This window comes from Sciurus carolinensis, chromosome 3 (assembly GCF_902686445.1).
Source record: "Sciurus carolinensis chromosome 3, mSciCar1.2, whole genome shotgun sequence".
Lineage (NCBI taxonomy): Eukaryota > Metazoa > Chordata > Mammalia > Rodentia > Sciuridae > Sciurus > Sciurus carolinensis.
Window position 1 is genome coordinate 41,737,201 of NC_062215.1, and position 12,212 is coordinate 41,749,412.

A 12,212-nucleotide genomic window follows, 5' to 3' on the forward strand; every position below is an offset into this window, starting at 1 on the left:
ATTTCTTTCTTTAGTGTTCTGTAGTTCTCATTGTAGTTTCTCAAAACCTCCTCATTATTGACTTTACTTCAAGCACCGGGACCAAACTTACAATATCACCAACATGAGTGATCATTTTCAGGTGAGGAAACTGAAAGCTCAGCGAAGCAATGGTATCTCTAGGACATCCCTTCTGCAATGGACAGGAGAGAGGATGTGGAACCAGGTCCTAGTGTTTGACAGTCACATCCCTGTTTTCTTTATTTCAACAATCATTTGAAAGAGGAGACTCATTCTGTCCTACTACACCATGAAAAACTTCTATTAAACTATAGCAAAGATTCTTTCCCTTCCATTCCCCCCATCCCTTCCCAGAACTTGGAATTGAACCCAGGGCTCCATACTTGTGAGGTAAGTGCTGTACCACTGAGCTATAACTCAGCGCATTATTATTTTTATTATTTTTTTCAGCATTTGAACATATTCAGATTTTATTACCATTGTCTATAGAAATTTAACACCAGTATCTATGCAACATTCCTCTGGGCAGAGGGAGAACACCACACACAAATATTATACACTAAGAACAGTGCCACATTGACAAGACTGTTTCTTGATTCAGTAAACCAAGCTTGACAAACCAGCCAACTCAAGGTGACTGATTCCAGTTAAAGGACACACATGAACTTACTACTCAGTGAACATGATAAATAATATCAAAATGTTACACACTTATGTAAGTTCAGAATTTTACCCTCAGACTACATATAGAGATAGGTTCACAGTATGGAAACCTGTACCTTACAGCACTCTGAGGTTTTAGCAAAGCATACTTCAAAGAAAAATTTCCAAACAGTGCAATTTTATTTTCTAAGACCTGAACAATAGTGCACTTAAATCCAAGAGTCACATTCAAATATATCAAGAGTACAATCCAAATACCAAGCTATTTTAAGACATACAGTCTTTTTAAAAAATAAATTAAGTTGTGCAAGTACATTGATTTTAATGTAGGTTGTAATAGATCTATGTAGGTTCTAAACCAGCAGCTGTTTAGGGTTGGAGGTGACCAGCTGTTTAGGGTTGGAGGGAATCAGGGTGTATCTGTGTAGAATTCATTTATCTAAAGAGATGTGCATTTTTAGATGAGATCGGGCACATTCAGTATGGTATGACTATAGATGAGGTGTGCATTTTCAAAGTGAAGCAAATGTCTTGCCCTGGCAGACACAAGCAGTGTTGTACAACTCAATCTTATTACAAATCACAAACACAGTTTATCTTAGACTTGCAGATGGTTAAACAGAATGGTTCTAAAAGTCAGTAGACTCTCATCATAACAGTGTAGTGTCCACAGTGAGCTCTGTTCTCTTTCACTGAATTGAACACAAACTACTGTTCTCAGTGTAGTTCAAGAGAAAGGGCATTAGGTTTCTTAAAAGAGAATTTAGGTAATGGGTTCAGAAATTTTAAAACCTAGTGCTAGAATTTCAGAGGGTCTTTTCTGGGGCTATCAGTATCATGGAAGAAGATGCTGTGGAGAGTGGATTATAAAGACTGAATGAGGGTGGAAGTAGTCTTATTCAAAAAAATAAAAATTAGAAAATGGATACAATAAAATAAATTTAGCATTTTATATCATCTAAGAATAAATACAAATGGAGAAATCAGTCTTTCAATGTTTTTTGTTAAGATGGTGAAAAACATAAAAATACTACCTGGTAATAACTTAAAATGCCAGCTCTGGAGAGGCATTTTTTCTTCTTGTTAAAGAATGAGAAGTAACTGACTGACATCTTGAGGTGTGGCACAAACCAGTACCAGATGTAGCAAATGCCTTCCTTCCCTGGTAAAGGTCAAAGCTTCCAGAATAAGAGGTCAACTATTCTAAATATTACCCACTCCCTGTCCAGGAAATACTTTCCTAACAAAGAATGTGCGCAGTATCCTTGTGTGGTTTTCATTCACTAAAATCTGGAAGCTGGCAAATGTTAAAACATTTACCTCAGATTAAGTCTGATAATAACCGAGCCTTATGACCTTCTGAAGACCAACAATTACAACAGCTGAAGCCAGAAAACTACCAGTGCTGTCTTTAATCAGATCTTTCAAATGTGGAAAAATATTTTCACTTCAACAAATTGTTAAGGGCTGGGGCTGCCCCACATGCAAGGCACTGGATTCGATTCTCAGCACCACAGAAAACTAAACAAAGATATTGTGTCCATATACGACTTAAAAATATTTAAAAAGAAACTGTTAAATCTTTTCCATGATATTGACTTTTTATTTAACATAAGTCAATTACTGACTAAACTTCATCTTTAAAATGAACGGCAATGAGACCCTACCTCTAGTCAGCTTTCACAGTTTTGAATAAGTTTTAAAATCCTCTATATTGGGATTTTCAATAAATCTATCATTATTTTTGCATGTTTGCCAAACAAATCACTTTAAAATTCTGCTTGGACAGCCTGATTTTCTTAAGAAATAAAATATATTTATAAGTTGTTTAAAAGCTAATGGATTTTATTATTTCTGCTTTTCTTTCCATTTAATGTTAAAGACAAAACTTTTAAGCAAATAATTAAAAAGTCTTGTCACCAAAAAAGTTTCAGGTTTCTTATATATTCAAGTAACTAACTATAATTCTTCTGATGTTCAAAAAATTAAATCTCAGGATCCTTGTTGTTGTTGAAAAAGGATTGTGGTCCTTTGTAATTTTGAAAATGGCCTTTGGGGGCCTACTTTATAAAACATTCCCCAACTGTAAACCAACCTTTGCTACAAATGAATAGAGATGACTAATGTACATGAACTGACTACCTCTTACTTGATTATAAGGCATCTACTTGCTTACTAATTCTGTCACCAAACTCTTCATTGAAGTTTTAAAAGCCATGTTCATCAAAGGCAACTCTCCAGACCTAAGGCTTAACAAGTATTTTTTCATGAGTGTATCCATCGTTATTTATTCTCTTCACCCAAGGGAGGTATAACTTAATAGTATTGCTAGAAACCCTCTTCAAATTACAGTGACAATGCACTTGTTCTTGACAGGGTTCTCAAGTTTGGGGAAACTATAATATTTACATTATTAAGTGACCCTTTTGAAAGTGCACTGATACCAAAGTTCGTTTTTACAACTTACAAACAGATTTGAGATTTGGTTAATTCCTATTTATAAGTTAACATTAAAACACAAACTTGTCAAAACAGTAAAAACTGCAGTCTCAACAGGAGAAAGAAAAAGAAAATGGAATACTAGGCTGGAACACATCAAGTGTTCATTAGGAAGACAGGTGTAAACTGATGGCTTATGAGTTTCCCATGACCAAGCCTAACAACAACTCCCTTCCGGGCTTCTGCCCATGGAAGCCCTGCAGCCGATCAGCATAAGCAGTAGAAGTAACTTCTAAAGAATTGCTAAGGAAATCTCCAGATGGTTCTCCTTATCAGTCCATTAGTTGAGAAGAAAAGGGCTCTTTTTTCATATGTAGCCTTGAGACAAAAATAAGAGAAAATAAAAAGGTCAATTGCACAAAACAACTCAAAGAATTCCCTGAGGATCCATGAAAAGCAAGACTGTTTTTCTTGTTCAAAACTCAGACATTTCATAGAACACGGAGATATGGACAGCAAGGGAGAACACCTTTTAAAGCTCCTTCCCTTAGTCTTTTGTGAAGGTGTCAGTGTCACAGACTCATAACTACAGTCAAGAAAAGAAGACAAGAATAAAATTGAGCTTAGAGAAGAAGGCAAATTTTTTTTTCTTAAAATTTTTTTGTAGTTGTAGATGGACAGCATGCCTTTATTTTATTTGCTTATTTTTGTATGCAGTGCTAAGGATTAAACTCATTGCCTCACATGTTCTAGGCAAGCACTCTGCCACTGAGCCCCAGCCCCAACCCAGGCAGGCAAATTTACCAAAAGAATTTGACTATTGATTGTTACCTAGACTTTTGCACAAATCTGAGGAAGGAAAAAAAAAAAAAATAAACAGGGAGGAAGTTTGGGACATTGGAGACAGAAAGCATCTGCCACTTTCTAAGGCTCCTGAATGTGGTCATAGATTTTGTGAGAGTACATTTTTTGAAAGTCATATTTTTACCTCAATGCATAACTCTGCAGCAGTATCCAAAGCTGTGTTGTACATGGTGTAGAAATGGTCTTAAAGATTACTCTCCAACTATCCATTTAAAGGAAAACTAGAATGGATGAAATCTGTTAAAATGAGCAGTGCTATAAGGTAAAAACACACCTGGACAGTACTGAACACCAAATATTTAGAGTTACAGTTATAAACAAGATGGCAGATCACGAGCACAGTCATTGCTATTCTGTAATTCTGAGACATTTCAGAACTGCTTCTGAAATTTAAACAGAGCTGCATCATATTTAAAAATCTCCCCAGTTAAATTATATTTGCCTAACACATAGTGGGCAAATCAGTGGAGTCAAAATAAAACTTGTAAATGGCTATAGCCAATGTGAAAGTTTTAATGACCATAGTCTTAGTAAGTGCTTAGACTAATACTTAAAAATAAAATAAAACACACACATACAAATATAGACAAATATAATCAGAACTTCTGACAAGGGCAGTGCATCTCCGGTTTAAGGAAACCATATTTGGTCTTAATTTTAACAAATTAATCTTTTCTAAGTGATGATTTAATTTTATATCCAGCATTTGATACACATTTTATATGCATGGACAGAAACCTGAAAAAACAAATTCAATAGTAACAGTTTTCTTTTAATAACAAATTCCTACTTGAATTCTATTTTGCACATACATTTAGTGTCTACTCTTCAAATAAACTGAACTCTTCTTAATGTAAATATCAGAGGACCATACCTATTGCGCTTACTGAAAGAAGGTACCTTGAACAAGTATTCCAATTTTCCTTTCTTGACAATCCAGAATGAGAATGAAATCAACTTTGTTAGTCCAAAACTGTTTTAAAGAGAATGGTTGTTTTATGTTGCAAAGATAGTGTAAATAGTATATCAAACAAAATATTTGGCTTAGTAACCACTTCAGTTTTAAAAAACATTTCTATACTGAGTGCTTAAAAGCCTGACCCTTTTGTTAATCCACCAAATATTTCCTAGAGAGATTTAATCATATCCTCAACCTGGTCTGGAGTACTGTTTGGAAACTGGACAAGGAGGAGAGTTTTGGTGAAAAGATGTGTGACACAAATGCCATTAAATAGGTCACTAATTCCATGTAAAGTAAAAATGACTGGGACCTCCTTCCTGCTTCCAAAACAAAGGGGGCTAGTAGGCCACATAAAATTGTGATCACACTGGGTGTCATTTCTATAGTGCTAAGAGAGCATGACATCAGAGGGGTCCCATGTCCAAACCCTTAAGTTCAAAGCTACAGAGTACAAGTGAACTGCAGGAAGAGATGGAAAGAGGAGGACTCAGCCCTGAAGGTCCTTAGGATGCTGGGTATCTTTCAGGGACTCTCCCATAGTTCATCCTCTGTTTCCAGTTTCTCCAACTGCCTCCTCAGGATGTTGACCTTTGCTTATAATTCCCTGTTGTACTCAATGATGTTCACCATTTCCTCATATGCTTCATCTATGTACTTACAGGATTGGTTCCAACATAGGAAAATTCTCAGCTCCCTGGGCCAATGAACCCAAGACCACAGAGACATAATTTTCTGCTGGAGTTTAAATTTACATCTTTCACTTTCATTGTTGCCCAGAAATGTTCCAGACTGTGAGGCATAGGCATGCTCAAAGAGCATGATGAGGAAATTCTGGTTAAACTCAAAAGAGCAAGGGAACTGACAGAGTATCAAGAAGAGAAGATACACAGGTGCCTTTTACTTCTGCTTGCTATTGCAATAGGCTGACTGTGCACAGCATTGTTGGAAGGGGTGACCAGCCTGAAGCCCCTTTCTTTCTAACCAGGCCTTGAAACCTTGGGCAGTCTGGCTCCATGGTTCCAAAATGATCTGAGCCAGGGAGGCCTCCTGCAGAATGGAGTCAGTTACTTCTGCTCCATGAATCACAACCAATGCTCCTTCCCTGTTGATACACTGAGCGGCTAGTCAGGCAGTGGTCAGAATCTCTTTGACATGAGTCAGCCAGTTGGAGGCCTCCAACTTAATAAGCCATCTGTCCATGTTAAGCATTTGATCATTATAAGCTTCCACAGTTTGATTAGCTGTCCTGAAGAATGTGATACCTCTCAATGGGCTTAAGAATTTGCCTCCACTGGGGATAATGGGCTTCTTGTTCAAGGTCACCTTTGACTCTAGTTTGCTGATTCGCATTCAGACTTTGAGTGTCAATGATGTAGCCACACTTTCCTGCGCTGAGGGGATAGCATTTATCAGTTTCTTATCTTCCTTGCACCTCTCCCATTTGTGCCAGTGAGTGGCTGACCACTTTGCATAATTACCATTCCATTTTTTAAAAAATGATAATAGCTGAGTACTAGAAAGCACCTTGCATGTCAAAAGGTAGCTATCTTCAGAATAGCTGCATCATCAATGGCTTTGGGCACAATGACAATTGGTGGATAAGATGGACAGACAGCAAATTCCTTATTGACATAGCTTAGCCTCCATTCGCTGGTAGCTGAAGAGTAGAGTCTAAACTCTGCTCAGAAAGGAAGGAATGCCAGCTGTCTTCTATCACCTCAAATAGGGGCCGGTAGAAGAAAGGGTACATGAAAGTGACAGAGTACAGGGAACTGGCTATATTTAAACATACCTCCTTCCAGGACTATCCAACGGAATAATTCGAAGATCTTTACATTGTATGATGATGGTATCCAGGGAGCTCACAAATCGCTTGTCACTTGTTGATGGCCTTGATGTTTGAATGGAGGAGCCACAGGTCCTCCGAGTTTTCCTGATGAGGTGATGGCTGGTCAGACACAGGGTCCCCTCTAACGTCGAACATTAGTGCCAGTTTGTCCACCCGCGTGGTCTTTATCAGCTCGGCAAACTCTGTGTTCCCCCAGCGGCTAATACTGGACGCCGGCCCAGCCCTTGGCCACGAGGTGGTTACCCCACCGCAGGGAATGACCTGGAGAGGATGACCAGCGCTGGGTGGGCCGGCAGGGGTTGAGGGAGGCAGCGCCCCGCCCCAGGCCGGTGAGCGTGGCGAGGCCTGCAGGCTGCGCACTAGCTAGGCCCTCCTGCACCTCCCCATCACCCAGGCCACAGGGAACGCCTCTGCCACCCAGCTACCCAGCCTTGCCGCCGCCTGGACAGAGGACACAAAGAAGAGACAACTTTAGGACCAGGTTCCTAGTGGGAGCCGCTAGGGACCTATTTTTAATTTTTGAGACAGGTTCTGATTATGTTGTCCAGGCTGTGCTCAAACTTACCATACTGCCTCAGCTTCCTGAGTAGGTGGGATTATAGGCATGCACAACATGCCCTGCTTTCTTCTTCTTCTTCAAAAATGAAAAAAAAAAGTTGAAGGGAAACATCTTTTTTAAAAAAAGATTTTCATTTATCATATTAACAACCCAAAGAATTAGATGAAACCCATAGGAAAGGGTAATATTAAACCCACTTTGTTGAGTTGATTTATTGACACATTAACTCATTTTTTATAGAAAAAGGATAGAGAAAGGATAGCTAGGAGATCACTTAAATTCTGCATTTCCTAACTGCAAATAGAATATAGCACTTACAACAGGTTATAAACTGGCTTTCAAGCATACAGCCAGCCCCAACAATAATAAACCATTTAAAAAGACCTAAGGCAATGAATTTCATTTCCAGTTGAAAAAAAGAACTGTGCAAACAAGCTTAAAACTACTTTTTTTGGTGCCAGTGCTATAAAATGTAGCTTTTAATAAAACCTTGACTCAAAGACCGGTAACTTCAGAAAAGAATTTAGTGGAGAGAAGAAAGTTATTTCATTTAGGAAAAATAACCACTATCTTTTTCCTAACCTTCGACACACACAATTTAAACATATACAGCTGCTTTAACACTTTACACAATTCCTATGTATTGGAGCAATAACAAGATCTAAATACAATTATATTTGTAAACACTGAGTCAAGGTTTTACATAAAAATACCATCCTACTTCTCCCCACCTAAGTTTCTAAAATGTCACATGCTTTCCTCAACATCTGCAGCCATCCAGGAATTTTTAGGAAATTTTTGTGCATGATCTTAATTCCTAATCCCTGGTTCTTTGGGCTCAGTGACAAAAGATCAAAACCACAAAAAACGATGGTTCACTTGAAGTCAGATGAGATACCCTGGCTCAATTAGTCTCATAGGATGCAAGCAGTGCTACATCAACTGGCTCCATGCAGGAGGGGCACGTGAAGGATCTCATCGACCAGTCATCTATACAATCTAGGTGATAGATGTGCATGTACGACAGAAATCAAATTGGGTCCCCATAAACAAAGTCCATCATACAGATCACACATTCCCGGATCTTCTTTTCTGAGCTATCTCCTTCAGGCTCATAAACTCCTTTAGGCAGATGCTGTATAAAGTCTATTCTTTTTTTTTTTTTTTTCGTGGTGCTGGGAATCAACTGAGCTATCTCCCCAGTCCAAGGTCTATTCTTTGAGCTATCCTAATTTGTTCCTCTTCAGTCAGCTGAGTTGCTAGCTGAGTGTGGTTAGGTGTTGGATGATAAACTGGAACTGGAACTTGTTCCTGATATGGTGGCAGCTCCTGATCGGGCTCTGTCCCCTCGCCAAAGCTAGCCTGGTCAGACTGAGACTCATGAATCAGGGAGATGTCATCCGAGGTGGGGGATTTGAGGTAGTTCCCCATCTTCTGGGACTGGGGCATGTGATCTTTGCACTGTTCTGACAGTCTTCTTGGGAAATATCTTTGACATGGGCATCTTGTTCTTATTCTATAGGCTGCAGGTTGGCCCTTGAATATGGACAATAATGTGCACTTGGCAAGCTGGGCATTTCAATTATATGCAAAAGTCCATTGCAAACCCCCAAATGGGCAAGGGATTAACAAATTTAACAATGGAGTAACCAAAGATAGCTTTAGAATACAACTGCCCACAGGCTTTAAAATGGGTTCTTGTTCCTTTCTTGCTTATTACCTTTTGTGTAACAAACAAACTTCAAACTCAGTGCCTTATTACAAAATTTTATAATTATCTCTCAGTTTTCTCTGGTTGACTGCACATAGCTGGGTGGTTCTTGCTTAGGGCCCACACTGTTGCAATTATCCTGTGGGTCATCTGGGCCAGACATCCATCATGGCTTACTCCTATGGTTTATATCCCAAGAATAAAGAGATGGGGAGATTTCACATCAGCCTGCAAACGATTTCTAGAGTTTGTGAAGAAAACTCTGGAAATAGAGAAAGTGGTATCTGCTATAAGCAAACAAAGCAAACCCAAGCTCAGTGCCTGCAGGGAGGGGAACTTATGAGAAACAAGTCATGTCACTGTGGACCCCTGCAAGCAGTGATACACTGCAGCCAGTTCAGCTACATCATTCTTTGTTGCTGTTCCTCTCCTTTCCACCAAGCAAAGAGCAGTCACTTAAAGCATTTCTTGCGTACCATACTTGTGCCAGGCACATTGCTGAATACCATGAAACAGCAAGAGAGACAAAAAGCTTGCCATTGTGGTGCTTACAGTCTTTAAGGTTTGGGGTAGGGATATTTACCAAATCATCACCCAAATATAGTTTGAACATTCCTAATTCAAAAATCTGAAACCAAAAGTACTCCAAAATCTGAACTGTTTTGACCACTGACATATTGCCATGAGTGGAATATTCCACAACATGTATCTCATCCACAGCCCAGTTGTGCAAGGGCAGTGGAATAGGTTGTAGGAAAGACAAAGTGCCCAGAATTGGCATGGAAGACATATGGCTTGGTTTATTGGGGAAAGCTTGCAAGAGATCAGTACCTGCTCCAAGAAGAGTTCAGGGGTGACAGACCAACGGCACTCCATCCCTCCAGGTGCTTCACCAAATAGCTCTTCCTCTCCCTCAGAGGGTTTTGTCTAGTGGAAACTGGCTGGAGAGTGACCAGCAGTCCGAGGAGCAATTGTCCTGACAAGTATGCAGAAATAGCTTTTGACAGATAACATAAGGTGCCCAGGTTCCTGGGGTTCACAAGAGAAAGCCAATTTTCTTCAAAATAATCTGTATACTGCCCAGGCTTGCTCTCATTGTTCCCTTAACTTGGCTAGGGTTTGGGGAGCAGAGAGAAGATGTTCAGTAACGTGGTGTTTTACTGTCCCCCTTTTCTTTAGGGATGATACAAAACGAAACTTTGTTTTATGCACAAAATCATTTAAAATGTTAATGAGGCCCTAAACAACATAGGGGGACCCTGTCTCAAAATAAAACATAAAAAGGACGGGGAATGTGGTTCAATGGTTAAGCACCTGTGGGTTCACTTTCTGGTACAAAAATGATATTTAAAATGTTGTGTAAAATTATCTTCAAGCTATGTGTATAAGGTGTATATGAAACAAATTTCATATTTTTTTGGGGGTACTGGGGATTGAACCCAGGGCTTTGTGCTTGGGAGGCAAGCACGCTACCAACTGAGCTACATCCCCAGTCCCCAAATTTCATATTTATAGTTGGTCCCATCCCCAAGATACACATTATGTATATGCAAATATTCCAAAACCCAGGAAAAAAATCAGAAATTCAAAACACATTGGTCCTAATCATTTCTGATAAGGGATACTCAACATGTAAATGCTTAATTAACAATTGTGGTAAGCCCAAGGAAGAAATAGTTTTATTTGGTGAAGGGTGGGTTTAAAGAAGACTTCAAAGTGATAGTTGGCTTACATATGAAGTTTAAGTCAGAGTTAATGGAAGATGCAAGACAAGGATGGAGTAAGCAAAGAGAGAACATCAAAGAGACTCTGTAAATGACAGAAACCCAATCTATAATGGCTTCAGAGGAGGCAAGGGAGGAACTTGGTGGCTTCCATAACTGAGTAGCCCAGGATTCAGCTAAAACTCAGTTGGCCTTGGTCTATATGCCTCCCTTTTTCTTCAGCATCTTCTTTGGGTAGTTTTCCTCCTGGCAGAGCAGCAACAGTGGCGGCCACAGCAGCAGAACCAACAGGCCAGAGAGAGAGAAAACTTCAGTGAGTGCAGAACGATGACCTGCTCTGATTGGCCATTTCTGACCACAGGTCAACATGTGAAGGGTAGAGTCAACACCATCTGTTGCAGATGGTAGGGCTGTGTAGAGAATTCTGTCACAGCACAGAAAAGAAGGAAGCCCTGCACAGGTCCTCTGAAAAAGAATCAGCTTTGTCATGAAGATATATCAGTGGGCTAACAAGAATGGAAAGGAGGCATGTCTCAGTAAATTCAAAGGAAATATCTCAAATTTACATTCCAGGAACTATCATGTAATTTATAATCCATAATTCAAGATGCTTGTGTCTTTTGTCTGTAAAATAAGATGTTGAATTACAAAGACCAGTTACCTGTAGTTCCCAGTGCAACCTCCAAAGAATGATATCATGCCACACTGTTATGAAAAATTCAAAGTAGAATTGGAGAGGTAGAGTGATATGGGGGTTAGCTACCAGCAGAAGTTCTACAGGGCCTTCTGAGTTGAATTTTGTCCATCACTTTGTCATTGCAAAAGTAAATAATGTTGGTGTCTCAGTTACTATTAAAATTATAACTATTAAAATGCACAAAATAATACCTACTTAGTATTAAATAACTTGCTGCAAATATATGCAAAACACTTAAAAGAGGACCTGGTCTGACACTTGGTAAGTGCTATGTATGTGTTTATTATGATTTATTATGATAAAGAGTAGACATACTTAAGTTAGAACTCAAGCAATGGATACCCCAAACACCAATTCTTAATAATAAAAAAATGGCAACGAAACAAACAAAAACCGATAATAACTGAGCACTGACGATATGCCTTGTTGAGAGCTCTGCAAGTATCTCATTTTTTCCTCTCAGAAATCCCATGAAATGAGTACTTTGATCATCTGTTTTTCACACAAGGAAACTGAGGGTCAGAGAGATAAAGATGCTTGCTCAAGGTTGTAGGCCAATAAAACCTTGAACCCAGACACCTATAATTCCAAGTCCCATTCTCTCTCCACACCTAATCCTTGCGACCAGTACTCTTCCAGGTGTAGCCCAGTATTCTGCCAAGCCTCTGGTTTCATCAGGAATCTACCACGCCCACTGTTTCCTTCTTCTCCCTTGAGAGGGCCACTCCACAAACTCAACTCAGGT

The 12,212-nt window shown here is 39.3% G+C and overlaps 1 non-coding gene and 2 pseudogenes across 1 annotated transcript; all 3 read right to left on the reverse strand.

Annotated features, from left to right (window-relative positions):
* Nucleotides 1–5,449: 5,449 nt before the first annotated feature.
* Nucleotides 5,450–8,112, reverse strand: LOC124979305 (myotubularin-related protein 9-like; annotated as a pseudogene).
* A 127-nt stretch (nt 8,113–8,239) lies between these two features.
* On the reverse strand, nt 8,240–8,775 carry LOC124981416 (RING finger protein 11-like; annotated as a pseudogene).
* A 1,689-nt stretch (nt 8,776–10,464) lies between these two features.
* Nucleotides 10,465–10,537, reverse strand: Trnag-ccc (transfer RNA glycine (anticodon CCC)). Its single transcript has one exon. It is a non-coding gene; the product is annotated as a tRNA-Gly (tRNA).
* Between the last annotated feature and the right edge of the window lie 1,675 nt (nt 10,538–12,212).